Source organism: Abrus precatorius, unplaced genomic scaffold (genome assembly GCF_003935025.1).
Source record: "Abrus precatorius isolate BTA unplaced genomic scaffold, Abrus_2018 Scaffold5, whole genome shotgun sequence".
NCBI classification, from domain to species: Eukaryota; Viridiplantae; Streptophyta; class Magnoliopsida; order Fabales; family Fabaceae; genus Abrus; species Abrus precatorius.
The window spans coordinates 11,815,988-11,833,231 of record NW_020874395.1 but is presented as its reverse complement, the minus strand read 5'-3'; positions in this window follow the sequence as shown (position 1 = coordinate 11,833,231).

Here is a 17,244-nt window from a genome sequence, read left to right as displayed (position 1 = left end):
AAAATTTTTAATTAAACATTTTTATTTACCTATTTAGAGAGAATAAATTACATAGATTAAGGAATTTAATATTTCATTTAAAAAAAATAGAATTTTACTCTCGTTCTCGTCTTGCTTTGCAGGTTTAAGGTTGTCTTATAGTTGATACAAATGATCCAAAGGGCATGGAGCGTGGTCCTGGTTTTCGAAGTTTAAGAAGTCTTAATGATGCTTATATGTCAAAGTTGGGTTGGGCTATTGTTAATAATCCAAATGCTGTTTGGGTGAAATTATTAAGGATGAGTACGGGTGTGGTGGCATTACTATCTAAACCATGAATACAGGTAGCAAATTGTTGTAATTTCATAAACAACTTGTAATATAGCAGTGAGTTGAGTCTCGTATCCATAGGAAACAGTAAGATTAAATTCTTTCAAGCATTTAGTTCTTTAAATGATTTACAATAAATGTGATTTTGAAATAAGTTTTCTTTTATTTCAATCAAACATAATGAATGTAAATTGAGGTTCTTAACGCAAGATTTTACTTAGATTAATTGACTTGAGATTGAATTTTGATCGATCTCACTCTTTTGTATTTCACTTATATATAGCAATCAAAATTATAAGTCTTGATGCAACACATTATTTTCACTTATATTGATTCCTTAAATACAGGATCTTAAGATAGATTTATTATATGTCAACTCCTTAGAAATACAATAACCTATCCAACATTAAGATGTAGTATTTAAATCAATTAATACATTGATATCTATTCTTAAACTATCAACACATTAAGTGATCTCATTCAAATCTAAATTTAAGAAATATTTTTTGTTATAACTCAAATTTTAACATCAAGAATATATAAGATAAATTCAAGCATTAAAAACAGAAAAAGAAAACTAAGATCTGCAACATTGAATAATAGATATATATATATATATATATATATATATATATATATATATATAGGTGAATAAGTCAAAATACATCAAAATTTGATGATTACATTCAATCTTAGTGGAAAAATTAGTTGTTCATGACAGCCATTACATGTATTCAGCATATTAATTGATTGATACTTTTTGGATGAGTAAGACTCTGAGTGTTTCCACTCTTCTCCTTTGAGTTCCTCATGCTTTTCTCCCTAAAAGTTATGAATTCAGTTACAGACGCTTTAAATTTGCCTCATAGTAAGTGGACTCTCATTTGTGCGTTATTTCTTACTTTAGTGAGAAGAAGACTTCATCCTAGAAAAAGTTATCTCGCTCAGACTAACTAAACCTTACTTTAAGCGATAATGTAACGACAATGACCTTCTACTTTGTCTTTCTCTCTTGCTCATGCAAGAGATACCTTGCTCAAGCAAAGTGTGGCGAAAGCAACTCTCTTCTTCTGACTGAGTCTCTTACTTAAGCAAAAGATTCCTAACTCAAGCGATGGATCGTGATTACTAATTAGTTTTAGCATTTCTTCACTTCGTGCCCTTCTTTCCTCTTCAATTCTATTCACCTACTAAATAAGATTTTTAAGATCCAATCTCATTAAATTCATATTCAACTTTTAAGGAACATATATATGGCTACAATTACTTACAATTAAGAGAGTTTGAGCATAAATACATACAATCAAGTGTAGTAGGTGCCTATAACTATGACAATTTTCATTTAATATCAACACTTATCACAAATCATTGACGCTTTGGTGGGCTATTATAAAAAATTGGCATGTTGTTAATGCTAGTTTGCTCTGGCAGATTGGTGATGAGAAAGATATTTGCTTTTGGAAAGATAATTTTATTCCAAGAATCTCATGTCTTAGTAACTATGTTACCCAACCCGTTTTCAAAATGGATGGAAAATTGCACGATTTCCTTAATGCTTATTTACCTAGGGATATCATTAATTGTTTATCAGTCTACATCATTCCATTAGATCCCTAGTAGGGAGATAAAGTGGCTTGGAAATGGGAATTAAATGATAATTTTTCTACTTGATCAACTTATAACTATATTGTTGGGGACCAAATTTTTTAGATTAATGACTCTATCACGAAAACAATTTGGACCTGGAAGGGTCCATATAAATTAATCCGTTTTGTAGAAATTGCTTAATGGGAGGCTTGCTTCTTTGGAAGAATTGAGCAAGAGAGGAATAAACATTGATGCTACTTATGTGCATTGCAATGAGGCTCCTTAAACTTTAATGCACATCATGAGGGATTGCCCCCATGCTAAACAACTTTGGAAATTTTTCATTAAAAATGAAGGGTGAGTTGCGTTTTTCAGTAGCAGCAAAACAAATTGGTTCAAATAGAATCTTGAAGAAAATATTTCTACGAAGGAGGAGAGTAATTGGAAGCTACTTTTACCAATTATTGCTTGGAAGTTAAGGCAAGACCGAAACAACTGAGTTTTTAAAGACAAAACTTATAGTGTGCAAGATTTATATAAGACTAAACTCTCACTTTAGTCCTTGAGAGACTTTGAGTCCAACATTTTAGTTTCTGAGACATTTAAAATATGACGTTAGTCCTCAATTTCTTTCTCTATCATTTTTTTAGTCTCTGACGTCATGACAAAAGGTTGTTGTCACGTTAAGTGTTACATCAGAATTTCACTTGACAGAAACGACGTCGTTTTTGTAAGCTATCGTGACACCTTTAATAGTGAAACGATGTTGTTGTGATCCCAGGACCCAACTCAGTGACCTCACCCAGAATAGGAATCCCACTTTCCTAACCAATTGTTGTCTTCCCTTCTGGTATTGTGGCAAGATTTGCTAAAACAGCAACTGTCTTATCAACCATTCCAGCTGCAAGGTCCATTAACTCTATAAGATGCTTCACAACACTGACTTGCATGATCCAATCCTTGTTTTCACAACAGTGGCAACATCTTTCTTCCTCTTAGGGGTTCCATTCCCTAATAAATTAACCATGGTAACATCTTTCTTCCCCCTAGGGGTTTTATTCCCTAATAAATCAACCAGTGGTCTAATTGTTTTAAACCTCCCTATCCTGATTTTGTTTTTCTCAATAACTGATAAGCTGAAAAGTGTGGCATCTGAGTTCTCCTTGACTTCTGGACTCCCTGTCTTAAGGACATGAATCAAAGGTTCAATGGCCTCAACATTTGCATTTGCAGTTTTGTTATTATTGATTGATAAGTTAAGGAGTATTATAACATAATTTTTCTAGATTGTAGTATCAGTTGATTTAAGTAAATCAACTAATAAGCTAATGACATCAAAATTTGAAATCACTATGTTGTTATCCATATTGTGCTTAGTAAGAAGGCGGAGTTATGTTGTTGCATCTCTCTTAGTATTAAGAGAATTGCTCTTTAACTGTTCCACTAATTTTTGAACATGGGTTTCAGTAGCAGGTAGATGGGTCACCATCCCCAAAACAAAAAAATGACTCAATAAATTAAGAAAAAAATATTTTTACTAAATTCTCCATCTATTGGCCCTTCTTCCACTATAACGAACTTCAATCTATAAATATTTCACTCCCAAACAGAACGACGAACAAGAATTTAGGCGAGGTTCTATGTGCACTTAGGGTAGGGTTCTTCTTCGACATAAATGAGGAATTATGTCATTAAGTTAAGGTAAAAAGGGCTTGGATCACAACAACACCGTTTCACTATTAGAGGTGCCACGACAGCTTCCAAAAATGTCGTTTCTGTCAAGTGGGATTCTGACGTAGAACTTAACGTGACAACTCAGCCTTCTGTCACAATTTTTTAATGGAGTTTAACGTCAGGGACTAAAATGAATGACAGCGAAGAAAGTTAGAAACTAACATGATATTTAAAATGTCTCAGGGACTAAAATGCTGGATTCAAATTCTCTCAGGAACTAAAGTGACGGTTTAGTCTTTATATAATCAAATTCTTTGCTATGCAGATAGTATCAAGTATGTTCTTCTCATGAACAGAGGCAGGCTGATGGGGGACTAAGTGCAACACTTAAAGATTAATTAATATCCTAAAAGAAGGTTTTGTAAAAATTAATACAAATGACATAGTGCATCAAGGCACTCAATTAGCAAGTTATGGGGGCATCATAAGAGATCAATAGGATAAATCGATAAGTTATTTTGGTTCAAATCTAGGTTATTTTACACCGATTAAAGCTGAACTTTTGGACTTATTAAAGAGTCTATGTATTGTAAAGGATCATAAAATAACTTACTTGGAGGTTAAATCTGATTTGAATATTGTTGTTAAGTTTTGCATCAAGGCCATCCCAGTTTGCTAGTAAAGAAGATTCAAAATCTTCTTAAAGAGTTTCAAGTTGTGTTTGTTAGCCATGTCGACAAGGAGACTAATAGATGTGCAGATTGGTTAGCCAATTTTGTTCATTCTCTTAATTTAGGTAATACTTTAGTTGAGTAAATTTCTTTTCTTTTAAATGACTATGTCTGTGAAGATAGTAAGGAAGTTTCTATAACTGACATGTGAATTATTTATAGTTTTCTTGGGCGTTAAGCCCTTTCTATTATTAAAAAAAGAATTAATATATTTATTAGAATTAATTGTTAAATTTATTTATTTATCTTGTATTAATAAAATCTTTTAGCCTTGAACTACTCAAATAGTGTAAATATTTTAAATGGTTGAAAGGATATTAATAAAAAAATAATTAATATTATCTTAAACTTTTGCATAGACAAATAATGAATAAAATTTGACTTATTTTCCCTAATAAATAAATAAATATAAAGATAATATTTATTAATTTTTATCATGTAAAATTTAACACATTTTACAAATATTATAAATAATATGAGTTGTACCATTCATGTGAATCATTTGTTAGCTATTCATCAAGAGGCAATTTTTAAACTTCTATAAACGGCTAAATTGATTTTCTGTTTTTTATTTTATTTTAAAAATAAATTGAATAAAAATAAAACCATTTATTTTGACAAAAAAAAAATTAAAAAGTCTAGAGTATAGCATTTTTTTGCATAAAACTCAACTTTCCTCTCCACTGAAATCTGATATAAATAATACAATTAACTGATTAAGTGCTAGAATTCTCAAAAACTATTCTAGAACAATAAAAAAATAATTTATTTTTTATTTTGTTATTTAAACTTTTTACACAAAGATTAAGAATGTTTTACTTTGACATAGTAGATGAGAAGATTGTGACTAAAATATCTTTGTTTAATATTAAGAGAGAAAAATAAATAAATAAAAATATAGAATGACTAGTTAAATTAAAAGAAAAACATTAACATCAAAGTTAAGTTTAAATAACTTATAGTACTAAGATTTTAATTTTAAAAAAAAATTGTTGAAATATATTATATTTTTATTGAAATTTTTGAGAGAAAGAGAGAATTAAGTTGATGTGAATGAGAAAAAAAAAAAAAAAAGGAGATAGAAAAAAAGTTGTCAAAATATATTATATTTTTAGTGTAGATTTAAAGAGAAAAAAAATGAACAATATTTTTTTAGAGGAGTTAATACTTTTAAAAAATTAAATTATTTAAAATATTTTTTATAAGTTAATAGACTGAATTAAAATAACACTACAAGTTAAGAAATTTTACTTAAAAAATAATACTAACATCACATTTTTTTTAATATACTCTTAATTATTAATTAAAACATTAAAAATTATAAATATTTTAAATTATACTAAAAAAATGAATTGCTAACTATAAATGAATTGCTAACTATCTACTTGCTTTATTTTGTTGCTATAAGAGCTAAAAGCTTAAAGAACAAAAAAGATTAAAGGAAAGTTCTACCAAACCAGTTATCGCTAGCATCTAAATAAAGAAAAGGGAGTAATACAAATGGAGCAGAATCAAAACATGAGAAAGGTAAAGAATCCTCTAGACCTAACTTAGTAATTTTATCTACACAAAAGTTACTTTCCCTAAAAATGTGGGCAAATCTAATGAATTTTTAATGGGTTTGATCAAATTCTTAATCATATTAGTCAAGGCAATTAATGGGTGATCAGGATGTTGAACTTGCAGAACTAAAGACAAAGCTTCTTTGGAGTCACTCTCTACTACACTAATTGAAGACCACATAGTAAGCCCTATAACTCAGCAACAAGAGAGGAATATCCATCTAATTTGTTGTAAAAACTAAAGATAAATTTTCCATTGCTGTCCCAAATAAGGATTACAATGAGGCGGGGTGAGGGCGGGTACTAGCCCTCCGTCACTCGCCTTCATGGATGCCTGCCATACTCGTCTTTGCCTCAAACCTGTCAAGTATCCATATAAGCATTCCTCGTAGATTTAAATGAATATCTGCAGATATCCATATCCGCGAATCTGCTAAAAATTGTAAAAAAAAATAAAAATACAGTATGTATATTTATAAAATTTAAGCGTAATACCTGAATAATGATAAAAATATAATATATAGTCATAGAAATTTAATTATCACCGTAACAAACCCACATAACCAAGTCTATTAGTTAACATCATCAAAGTCAAGTCTTAAAACTATAGAAAATCAACACTTAGTCTCAAATTGAAAATAAATAGTACAACATTTAATCATAGCAAACATAATAACTACCCTCAAATATAAAACATAATTATAACAATAACATGCACTTTATGATTCACAAAGTAGTAACTCCAGTAGCACCAGTCGCATCACTTTCTTCCTACAAAATAAAAATAATATAAATAATATAATAAGCATATTTTTGTGAAAATTTTGAAACCAAAATTATGAAAATATACTAACATCAACATCTCGATATTCTATAATTGTGCCACATGCCAAGTCTGTGATTGCATTAGAAGAAGAACAAGAAAAAGAAAATATAAATTAGTTAAAGTTATCAATTATCATTGCATACATACTTATATATAAAGTCGAAATGAGAAAATTTTACTACCTTTGACATGATTCCATAGCCAATCTTGGATACACATCAATGCCTCTAATGTGTTAGGGCATGATCTACTATGATGAGGAGTAAGAAAATGACCACCGGTACTAAATGAAGATTCTGAGGCAACAGTAGAGATTGAAATAGCCAAAAAGTTCCTTGCAATCATTTGCAATGTTGGATATTTTAATCCATTTGCCTTCTACCAACCTAAAATGTCAAAATCTTCCTCTGAATCAGGAAACACTGGCTCCTCCAAATAATGGTCTAGCTCTGACTTACGATATGTAATGGCATTGTTATTTTCACTAACATATCTCGCAAAATTTGACTACCAAGTTGTCTTTCTTCCATCACTCACTTTCTAAACATTTGTGGCTAAACTTGAAGACAAAGAAGCATGTTCTTTACCCTTGAGTTTCATATCATACTCTCTTACCAAATCTTGACAAATAGATCTAACTTTTTCAATTTCAGAAATAGTCTTCTCCATAAATTTGAGGGAAAAAATAGTCAAGCAAAACCATCTTCTACCTTGGATCTAATACCGTCCCAACAACCATCACCCCATTAACTATACCCCAATACTTATCAAATTTAGCAATTATTGTTTCAGCCATTTTTACAATAACAACATTAGGATTGCTACACCAATCAACCAAAGTCAACTTGATTTCACATATCTTTGGGAAATAAACATTTACAATTGGAAACAAAGTCCCAGAAAATAATTGAGTTACATCATAAAATACTTTCAAATTTTGATAAATATCACCTGCCATCTCCCAATCTCTTTCACTAACCAAAATGCGATATTGACTATCTACTACCAGCAATTGAGCAAACACATCTTTATAATGAATGGCAGTGTCAAGCATAAAAATGTAGAATTTCACCTAGTTTTGCAATCAACAACAAGTTCTTTATTATATGGAATGTTTTCTTACTCACTTATCTCTTTGAACTTCTCTTCTCTTTTAGGTGTTGATGTCCAAAAGCTAATATTATCTCTAACTTTTTCAATAGAATAGAAAATTATGGATAACTCATCCTTAACAATTAAGTTCAGTATATGAGCACAACATCGCATATGTAATAACTGACCACCCAAAATAAGAATCCTACGAGAAACCTTTTCTAAAATGCGAGCAATCATAGCATTATTTATTGAGAAATTATCATTTATCAAAGTGCACATCTTCCTATCTATATTCTAATCCAACAAGCACTCATGCAATATTTTAGCAAGTACTTCACTAGTATGAGGTGCAGGAATGCAGACAAACTTAAAATTTTAAATAGGGATTTAAAAAGAAAAATATAAATATTAATCATCGACATGTGGAATAATCAATGGCATTAAAATTAGAGATTACCTAATTAGCTGATTTTGAAGGGTTCAGGAATCATCGATATAATGAGCTGTGACAGTCATATAACCTTTATTTTGGTTGCTTGCAGTCCATATATCTGTGGTAATAGCAATCTAACTTTGATTCCTTGCAAGTTTTTTCCTTGCAATGTCCTTCTCAGACCCATAAAGTTTCATGATGTCATTCTTGATTGTGTTACGACTAACAACCTTAAACAACAGTTGTAAAGAGGCACAAAAACTTTTAAATCCAACGTGATCAACAATGGAGAGGGGATACTCATGAAGTATTATCATCTTAGCAAGTTCCCTCCTTGCCGTGTCTTGATTAAATGCATAAGAACTAACCACAATTATATAGCCCCCTTTTTTTCGGTTTCCAAAAATACTTCCCTTATATCTCAAGTTGTTCTAAGTGGACAAATCTTGAAGTGACTCTTTAAATGAGAAGTTCCTTGTTTTGTATCACCTAACAACTTTCCTCCCCAATAATTGCAAACTGCCTTCAATTTTTCATCAATATTTTGCCTCTTAAAATGATTCCAAACATCTGAAGTGAGTTTCCTTTTATTAGTTGGAGGACAAGTTTCAGCTGGAAGAAAACTTTCCATAGGAAGAGAGTTTTGAGTTTTAGAAGGAGTCTAATTAACTTTTTGATTCGTAGAAACATCATGTGATTCTCCCACATTTTGTTCATTAACTTGTTGAGTAGGAAACACTTCTTTATCAGTCATTCTATACAAGGAAAAAAAATAAAATTGAGAGTTAAAATTAAAAATCAAAAAGCCATGAGACAAGGATTAATACTAGTAAGCAATGATTTGGATAGGTTGAATAAGAATAGTGAACATAATCATAATTATATCAAATATAATGTGCAATACATCTGGTATATTTGTAAGCATATGAAAGTTAGATCATCTTCATAGCAAATTATTTTATTTTTTGGTCTTACTGAAGCATATCTATATCATAGAGAAATAGCTACTAGTTACTAAAGTTCCACACATAATAGTGGTGTGAGGAGGGTGGGAGGAGGAGTATCGACAGTCAGTCGGCCAACGGAGAGAGAAATCGTGTGAGGATCTGAGAGAGAAAATTCGAGAAGCAGAACTAGTGTGAGGGGATGAGGTTGCCGCAAAGAGATGGGATTATATATATATATATATATATATATATATATATATAGGATTATAAATGTAATTTCATAATATAAGGCGGGTACGGGTACTCGCAGGCATAGGTAGTGGGAAACATGTCCCCAGCCTTGTTTATTCATGGGTTTTAAAAAAATCTATTTAACACATCTGCAGGTACCCAAATCAAAATCTGAATCTGCCCCGCAACAAGTAATACCCGCGGGTATCCACAAATTCAGGTATTTAAACCAATTCTAGGCAGAGGCCTAATCATACCCCTGTACCAAAAATCGTAATAACACAAAATTTTGTATATGATTTGATGGAGAGGATAAGAAAGAAATTAAAAAAATAAAGGAATTTCTATCTTTTCATAAATGGCAAGTTATGGTACCAAATAGACTAGGCCAATCAATAAAATTACTAAGCCTATTCTTCGTCAAATTCAAAAGTAACCAGTTCCTAATACCCAAATTGTAAAATTGAACCCATTGGTTAGGAAAAATGAAATGCTTCCATACTTGCTTAGCATGAAAACAATTTTGAAACACATGCATAATGATTTCAGGAGCTTCTTTACACCTTAAACATAACGAGGAATTAGTCATATTCCTAATATACTTTTGTTCATTGGTAAGCAGGTTACCATAGGCCAATTTTCATAGGAAAAACACTATTTTAGGGGACCCTTGTCACTTCCAAACAGAGTTAAAAATCTTCTGGTTATACCTAGGGCTTTGACCAGCCTTAAAACAAAGTTGGTAAACAGACTATAGAAAAAATATCATTTGCTATTAATTTTCAAAAAAATAGAATCAAGACCCCTTAACTGAACAGGGGAAATAATTTGAGATATACACATACAGATTTAGCAAGAAAGCATAAAATTTATTTTGTCCCAGTCCTAACCACTCTTATTTAAAAAAAGAGTAAGAGGAGAATCAGAATCAGGTTAGAAACAGTGGATAAAACAACATTAAATAACTCAAGCACCAAAGAACACTAATCATCTTTGCAAAACTTTGACTCTTAATTTAGTATTCATAAATTATAAGCTAAATTACTATTTTAGTCTTTTAACTCTTAATTTTATTTCAATTTTGTTATCTATTTTTTTTATTTTAGTATTTTAACTTACAAAAGTATTTTAAATAAGTTATATTTAAAATTTATTGTTCATTTTATTCCTTTTTATAAATTCAGATAAAAAAATACAATATATTTTGATAATTTTTTTACTACCTTGTTTTCATTTCTTTTCTCTTCCTTTTTTCCTCATATTACGCTCATCGATACCTCTATGACTCTTTTCTCCTTCCCTTTGAAAACTTAATACATTCTAACGAGTTTTTATGTTCAATCCTAGGGCTAGAAAGTGAAGAGCAAGATAATGATAGTGACACTGAACATAAATAATGTACCTATTTTTTTCTAATGAAGACAAAGTCTTTTGTAACTATCATCTTATTGCTCATTTTCAAAACTTTCATATTACACCAAGTAAGATAATTTTCTTCCTCTTAATTATTATTCCTCATCACACTTTGACACTTTTTTTTCTTGTAAATTTTCTCTTTGTTAAAATTTCATTACTTGCATTATCACAAAATTAAAGCAATAACATGGAAAAAATGTGTTGGCTATTAAAATATCTCTTTTAAAATATTTTTTTATATCAAAGTTTATAGGAAAGAAATAAATTATAAAAATGTGAAAGAGAGATATCTGGAATAAATTATATTTTTTAAATTATATTTTTGAAATTATAATACTCCCTATCTTCTCTTGAAACTCAAGACTCAACTAAAAATTTGTTGAAATATATTGTATTTTTGTTTAGAATTTTTGAGACGAAGAGAGAAATAAGTCATAAAGATATGAATGATGGACAAGAAAAGAAAGAAAACATAAAAAAAAAAATGAAAGAGAAAAAAATGAGATAATAAAAAAGTTAACGTTATATTTTTATTGAAGTTTTTAAGAAAAAAATATGAATTATAATTTTGTAAATAAATTAATATTTTTTACAAAAAAGTGACTTATTTAAAATATTTTTATGAGTTAATGAATTAAAATAAAAAAATTATAGATTGAAATTAAAATAACACTAAAAGTTAAAAAAATTTGTCTAAAAAATAATACTAACAACATAATTTTTTAATATATTCTTAATTCTTAATTATAATTTATTAAAAATTACAAAAGAATTTATCAGTCTCACTTTTTTAATTCTTAAATAAATATTTTTTTCTTATATTTGTCTTTATTATATAAAAAGATAGACGCAAGAAATGAAAAAAAATGTTTTAAATACTAAACAAGGAGAAGAGAAAATATAAATTTTTGTTTTATTTATAATTTAATAAAACAATTTTAATTTTATTATTTATTAGTTTATTAAGCCGTATTTAAGAAGACCTTATTATTACCATCAGTTTTTTCATGTGTAAAAATTATAATTTAATGCATACAAGAAAGGAATTCTGAGCATAATAGAAAGGAAATAATTATTTTATATTTAATAAATGCATGCCAATGAAAATGCAATCGATAAAAAAAAACAAAAACAATAAGAATATATATATAGCTGTTCATTTCCTTTTACGTATTTTTCCGCGAAAACGCGTAGATTTATCACTTTGTTGCTGGGTCCACCTCAACATGATTTAACGAGATTTTCTTTTACATAAAATTAATAAAGTTGGAATAAAATTTATTAGTAATTTAATATTTTTTATATTATTAAATTGAAATATATTTTAAAAATATTAAATAAGCAAAAAATTTAATAATTTTATTGCCAATAATTACGTTTTCACTATATTAAATAAAAGTAAACTAAATAAATGATATTTTTTATTAAGAAATAAATTATGAAAATTTAAATATAAATCAAGATTAAATAAAATAAATAAATTTTAAATATAAGAGAACTCACATATTTTGAAAAAATAATTTTATTTCAAAAAGATTTTAAAAATATTTTTATATAAAAACAAATTCATATTTAATATATCAAAGTAGATTACGTTTAATCTATAAAATAAATGGGGAGTAACACAATGATACGAAAGCATTTATAAATAGTATTATTCGATCGTCTTTTATATGCTTTTTGCAAATGTAATTAGTAGAGTATTTGTAGTTTGTTTCACTTTGATTTATACTCAAAAAGTTATTTGAATTGTATATAAAAATAATATTCAATTCAATTTAAATATAATTTAAAAATATAACTAAGCTAAACTGTAAAATATCTGTTTAATTTGAATTTATTATTATTAAATTATTTTTTCAAATTTTATTTATTTTTATATGACTTTTAATCTATTTATAAATTTAGAGTAAATAAAAATAAAAAATTGGAATAGGTTTATTATAAAATAAAATAAAAAGAAGAAATGCTAACTAAAAGTATATAATTATAAAAAATATTAATTATTGATAAAGAAAAAATTTATTTAATTAAAGAAGAGAGAGTCTAAAGTAAACAAAAGTGATATAATGTGTATTTATACAATTTTTTAAATTTAATACTAGTTTAAATTTTATCTATTTTTTAATATTATAATATATATATATATATACATATATATATATATATATATATATTCTATAAAGAATTATTATAAAACCCTAAAGCACAAATTCTTTAAAAAATTAAAAGAATTTTTTAAGGAAAGTACTATCAAAGCTTGGTTCTCTTTCTCATTATGGGCATGTGTGGCAAAACGAGTGAATGACCTAGTTAGAAATTGATAAACTAGTTAAATTCAAATAAGGATACCATGACTAAAAAAAAATCAAAATATAGTAATTTTATATTTTAAAATATAATTTGTATATTTTAATTTAATTAAAATCCTTTATCATCTTTAAATTATAGTAAAAAATTAAGATTTAATTACTTTATTAAATTATTCTTAAGACATTAAAAATTATTATTTTCTAAAATAATAAATACTATAAAATTTATGTATTTGTTTTATTATTTTAAACATATTTTATTCCTTTTTAATATAATAAAACTAAAATAAATAGAGTTTAACAAACAGTTTGACATATCTTTCATTTCTTTAATTGTGTCTCACTTGTACATGAATCTTCTAATCTTCAAGGTAATAATTGAAATACCATGGACCACCCTTTTTGGCACATTTCTTATCATAATCTTTCTGTTAAATTGTTTCCATTTTCTAAATAATATTTTCTCCTCGATGACAATACTTTCTCATCATAATACTTTCTTTAGACTATGTTTGAATTACTAGAAAAATTAAAATAAAGTAGGATAGAATGCAATTTAAAAATATTATATTGTTTGAATTTATTAAATTAAAATAGAATAGATTCTATTTTATTCCATCCAAAACCCTAATTTTCATTTCATTCTAATTTGTAGGTATGTGATGGAATTAACATAACTTTTCATTCTATTGTAATATAACCAAATAATAGAATAATAATTTTATTCTATTTTATTTTATGTTTAATTATATATTTAGTCCCCTTATTTTGGTTTACGTGTAATCTTAATTTATTTAATTTTAATTTCTCATATTTAGTATTCTTAATTTTTTAATAGTTTAAATTAAAAATTTTATCTTAAAATTTTGTTCAATGGTTAATAAACTTATAATAAGGATGTGATATATAATAGATTTGGATAGATTAAAAAAATCATGTTTATAAAAAAATAAAAATACAAAAGGGCTTTTATTAGATTTCGTGCATTTTATTTCATATTTATTTTAATTTTTATACATTTTCCTTTATTAATTTATACAAATTAATAACATGTCACACTTCTATTATTATTATTTTTAATTATTGAATGAGATTTTGAACTAAAATATGTAATTTGAACATATAAAAAGTTAAAAAATTAAATATAAACAATTAAAAAAATTAAAAATGTATAATTAAACCTTCATTTTATTTCATTTCACTTAGCATATATACTATTAAATATGCAAGCATAACTCCAGTCATTAATTACAAAAGCACTAGGAGGTAAAAGCTAACAAGTTTAAATGCAACGAAAGATAGTATATTCTACAATAGGTTCATAATTAAATAATTCATATGAGAATTCTACATCATAAAAAAAATGTATTAATATTTTATTATCGTAAAAATTAAGAAAACGTTTACAATATAAAATGTCATATTTTTAGAATAAAAATCTCTTCAAGCCCAGACATATATATATATATATATATATATATATATATATATATATATATATATAAAGTAAAATATAAAATTGGGCTAGGTTCTTAGTTGGACTAGACCACTGAGTATTTTCTAATAGAAGGGCCCAGCCTAAAGTAGGAAATGCTCTTGCTCTCTTTACATCAAGAGAATTTTATGTCTACCCCCAATTTTTTTTATTCGTATTCATTTTTTTTCATAATGGAAATTATTTTTTATTGTTTTACAAAAATATTTTTAAAAATGATTTGGAAATTACTTCTAGAATTTAATATTTGAAAAAGTTTTAATAATTTTAGAAAAAGTGATTCATAAAAAATAAAGAATTAACGTATTAAATATGATTTGCGTTTCTTCTCCTTGTAAAATAAAAATATGATTTATGTGGTATTGGAGTTAAAGCGGGTTAATCGGCCGGTTAATTGCCAAAACTAAAATAACAAAGACTACTTGCTTAATAATAAAAATTAAAGCAACTAATTTAATTTTTAACAAAATAATTTAAAGATAAGATATTTTTCATTTGAATTACAGGGTTTATCGTATAACATTTAAAAAGTTGTATTGGCACAGTTGTAATGAATGGAAAGAAGATTATTTGATTTTTAGATCATTATAAAAAAAATTATTGGTTAGTCTTGTTTAAATTAATTACTATAATTTACGTAAGATATTATTAAGTATGCATAAAATTTAACATAGAAAAAAATATAAATAATAATAATAATAATAATATTATTATTATGATTTGTAATAATAATGTGCATAATTTGATTTTAAAATAATATTTTTTTAATAACATGTTAAATATTAATAAAATATTTGATTCTATTAAATATTATTTTTAAAAGTAGTTTGCAGCAAAATTTTTGACAAGTTCAATAGTCTGTATGAATTTGATTAATAATTTTTTTATATTATTAATTTCTTTTAAAAATATAATAGGATAGACTACTTATATTTTAATTTTATCTTTAAGAAAATGTTGATATTTAAAAAAAATATTAAAATTTTATTTAATAATATATATATATATATATATATATATATATTATAGTGTTACGTATCAAACTGAAAATTAATTCACTATAAATAAGTTTGAAAATTAAGTTTTAAAAAAATAAATAAATAATTATTTATTTATTGTCAAGAATACATGTATTTTCAAGTTGAGTAAAAATACTGATAAATCTTTTTTCTTTCATGGACTGATAATGTATAAATTATTCTATTACACTAAAATTAAATTCTAGAATATATATGATTAATATTCTTCTGTTAGGATATATATCACTTGTTTCTAGAAATTGAAACGTAAATAGAAATTTCCCTGCCTCTCTTGGATATTTAATTAATAAGTTTGTCAAAATTGCTAGATTATCAATAATCTTTTTCTTGAAAGATACCTTATTTGAACTAAAGTTTAATTAACCACTTTCATTTAGATAATTTTTGTCTTGGTCAAACTCTTTTAATAGTGTGATAATAAATTATTGATATAATTAATTAAATATTTTAAATTAAAATGAGATGAAAATAAACATTCTTTTGATAAATCAGCCTGGTTTTTCACAAACTGCTGGCTGAAATAACCTTTTCTTTTCTCTTTTTTCCATGGTGGTTTTCGAGTCCACATTTGGAAATGTATATAAATTGTAATTTAATTTTGAGGTGCTTTATATTCATATTTAGTTGGCTTTCATGATAAATATTCTACATATTTACTGATGTGTGCTTTGAGGCACCGAATAAGTAAACAAAAATTAGAAATTTTTATATAAAAAGAAAAAAATATTTATTACATTAATAATACAAAAATATTTAATGTTTTTAAGTAATTAAAAAATTTAATAAACTCATATTAAATACTTTTCATTTAATACTTTCAAAGTTTAAATATATTTTGTAAAATGTTGATTTAGTCCTTATTTTATTATAATTCCTAATTTATTTAAATTTAATACTTTTGATTTTTTTATAATCACGTGAGTAATTAAAAGATTGTCATGTATTTGTTTTTTATTAAATAATATCATTATTAAATATAAAAGCATTAAATTTTAAAAATTAAATACTAAAATTAATTATTTTTAAGAAGTAAAATACAAATATAAAGACCTAAAATATAGTTAAACTTACAAAAAAGCAAAGGTAAACAGGAACCTTCTGTCCTATTCTGAATTCTTCAGTTTCACTTGTTTTAGTAAAACTAAAATTTACCATTTTTAAGTTCTATATTTTGATGTGTTCAATTTTTAAAATGCATAAAAAATATAATTAAATCCATATGTTCTGTACCGTCCGGTTCTTAAACTTTAATTTAAGTAAATGCTATGAACTTTTCAATTTAAATACTAATGAGTGAATATAAACAGACATTAAAGTGATTGGCCAAATAGAATTTCACAACCTCCAATATGTCTAAAATAAAATTTGAAAGCATGTACTCTTTTTTTTTCTTAATTTTATTTTCGTACAATATCTTCATAAGACCAATTCTTTTAAACCCAAACAATGAGTTTTTGGATAGAAAGAAATGAGAGGATATTTTTTTTTAATTTCAAATTAAGAAAATTATATATTATTTATGGTAAAAAAATATAAGATTAATACATTAAATTTATCTTAATATATCGATTTATATACTTTATTTT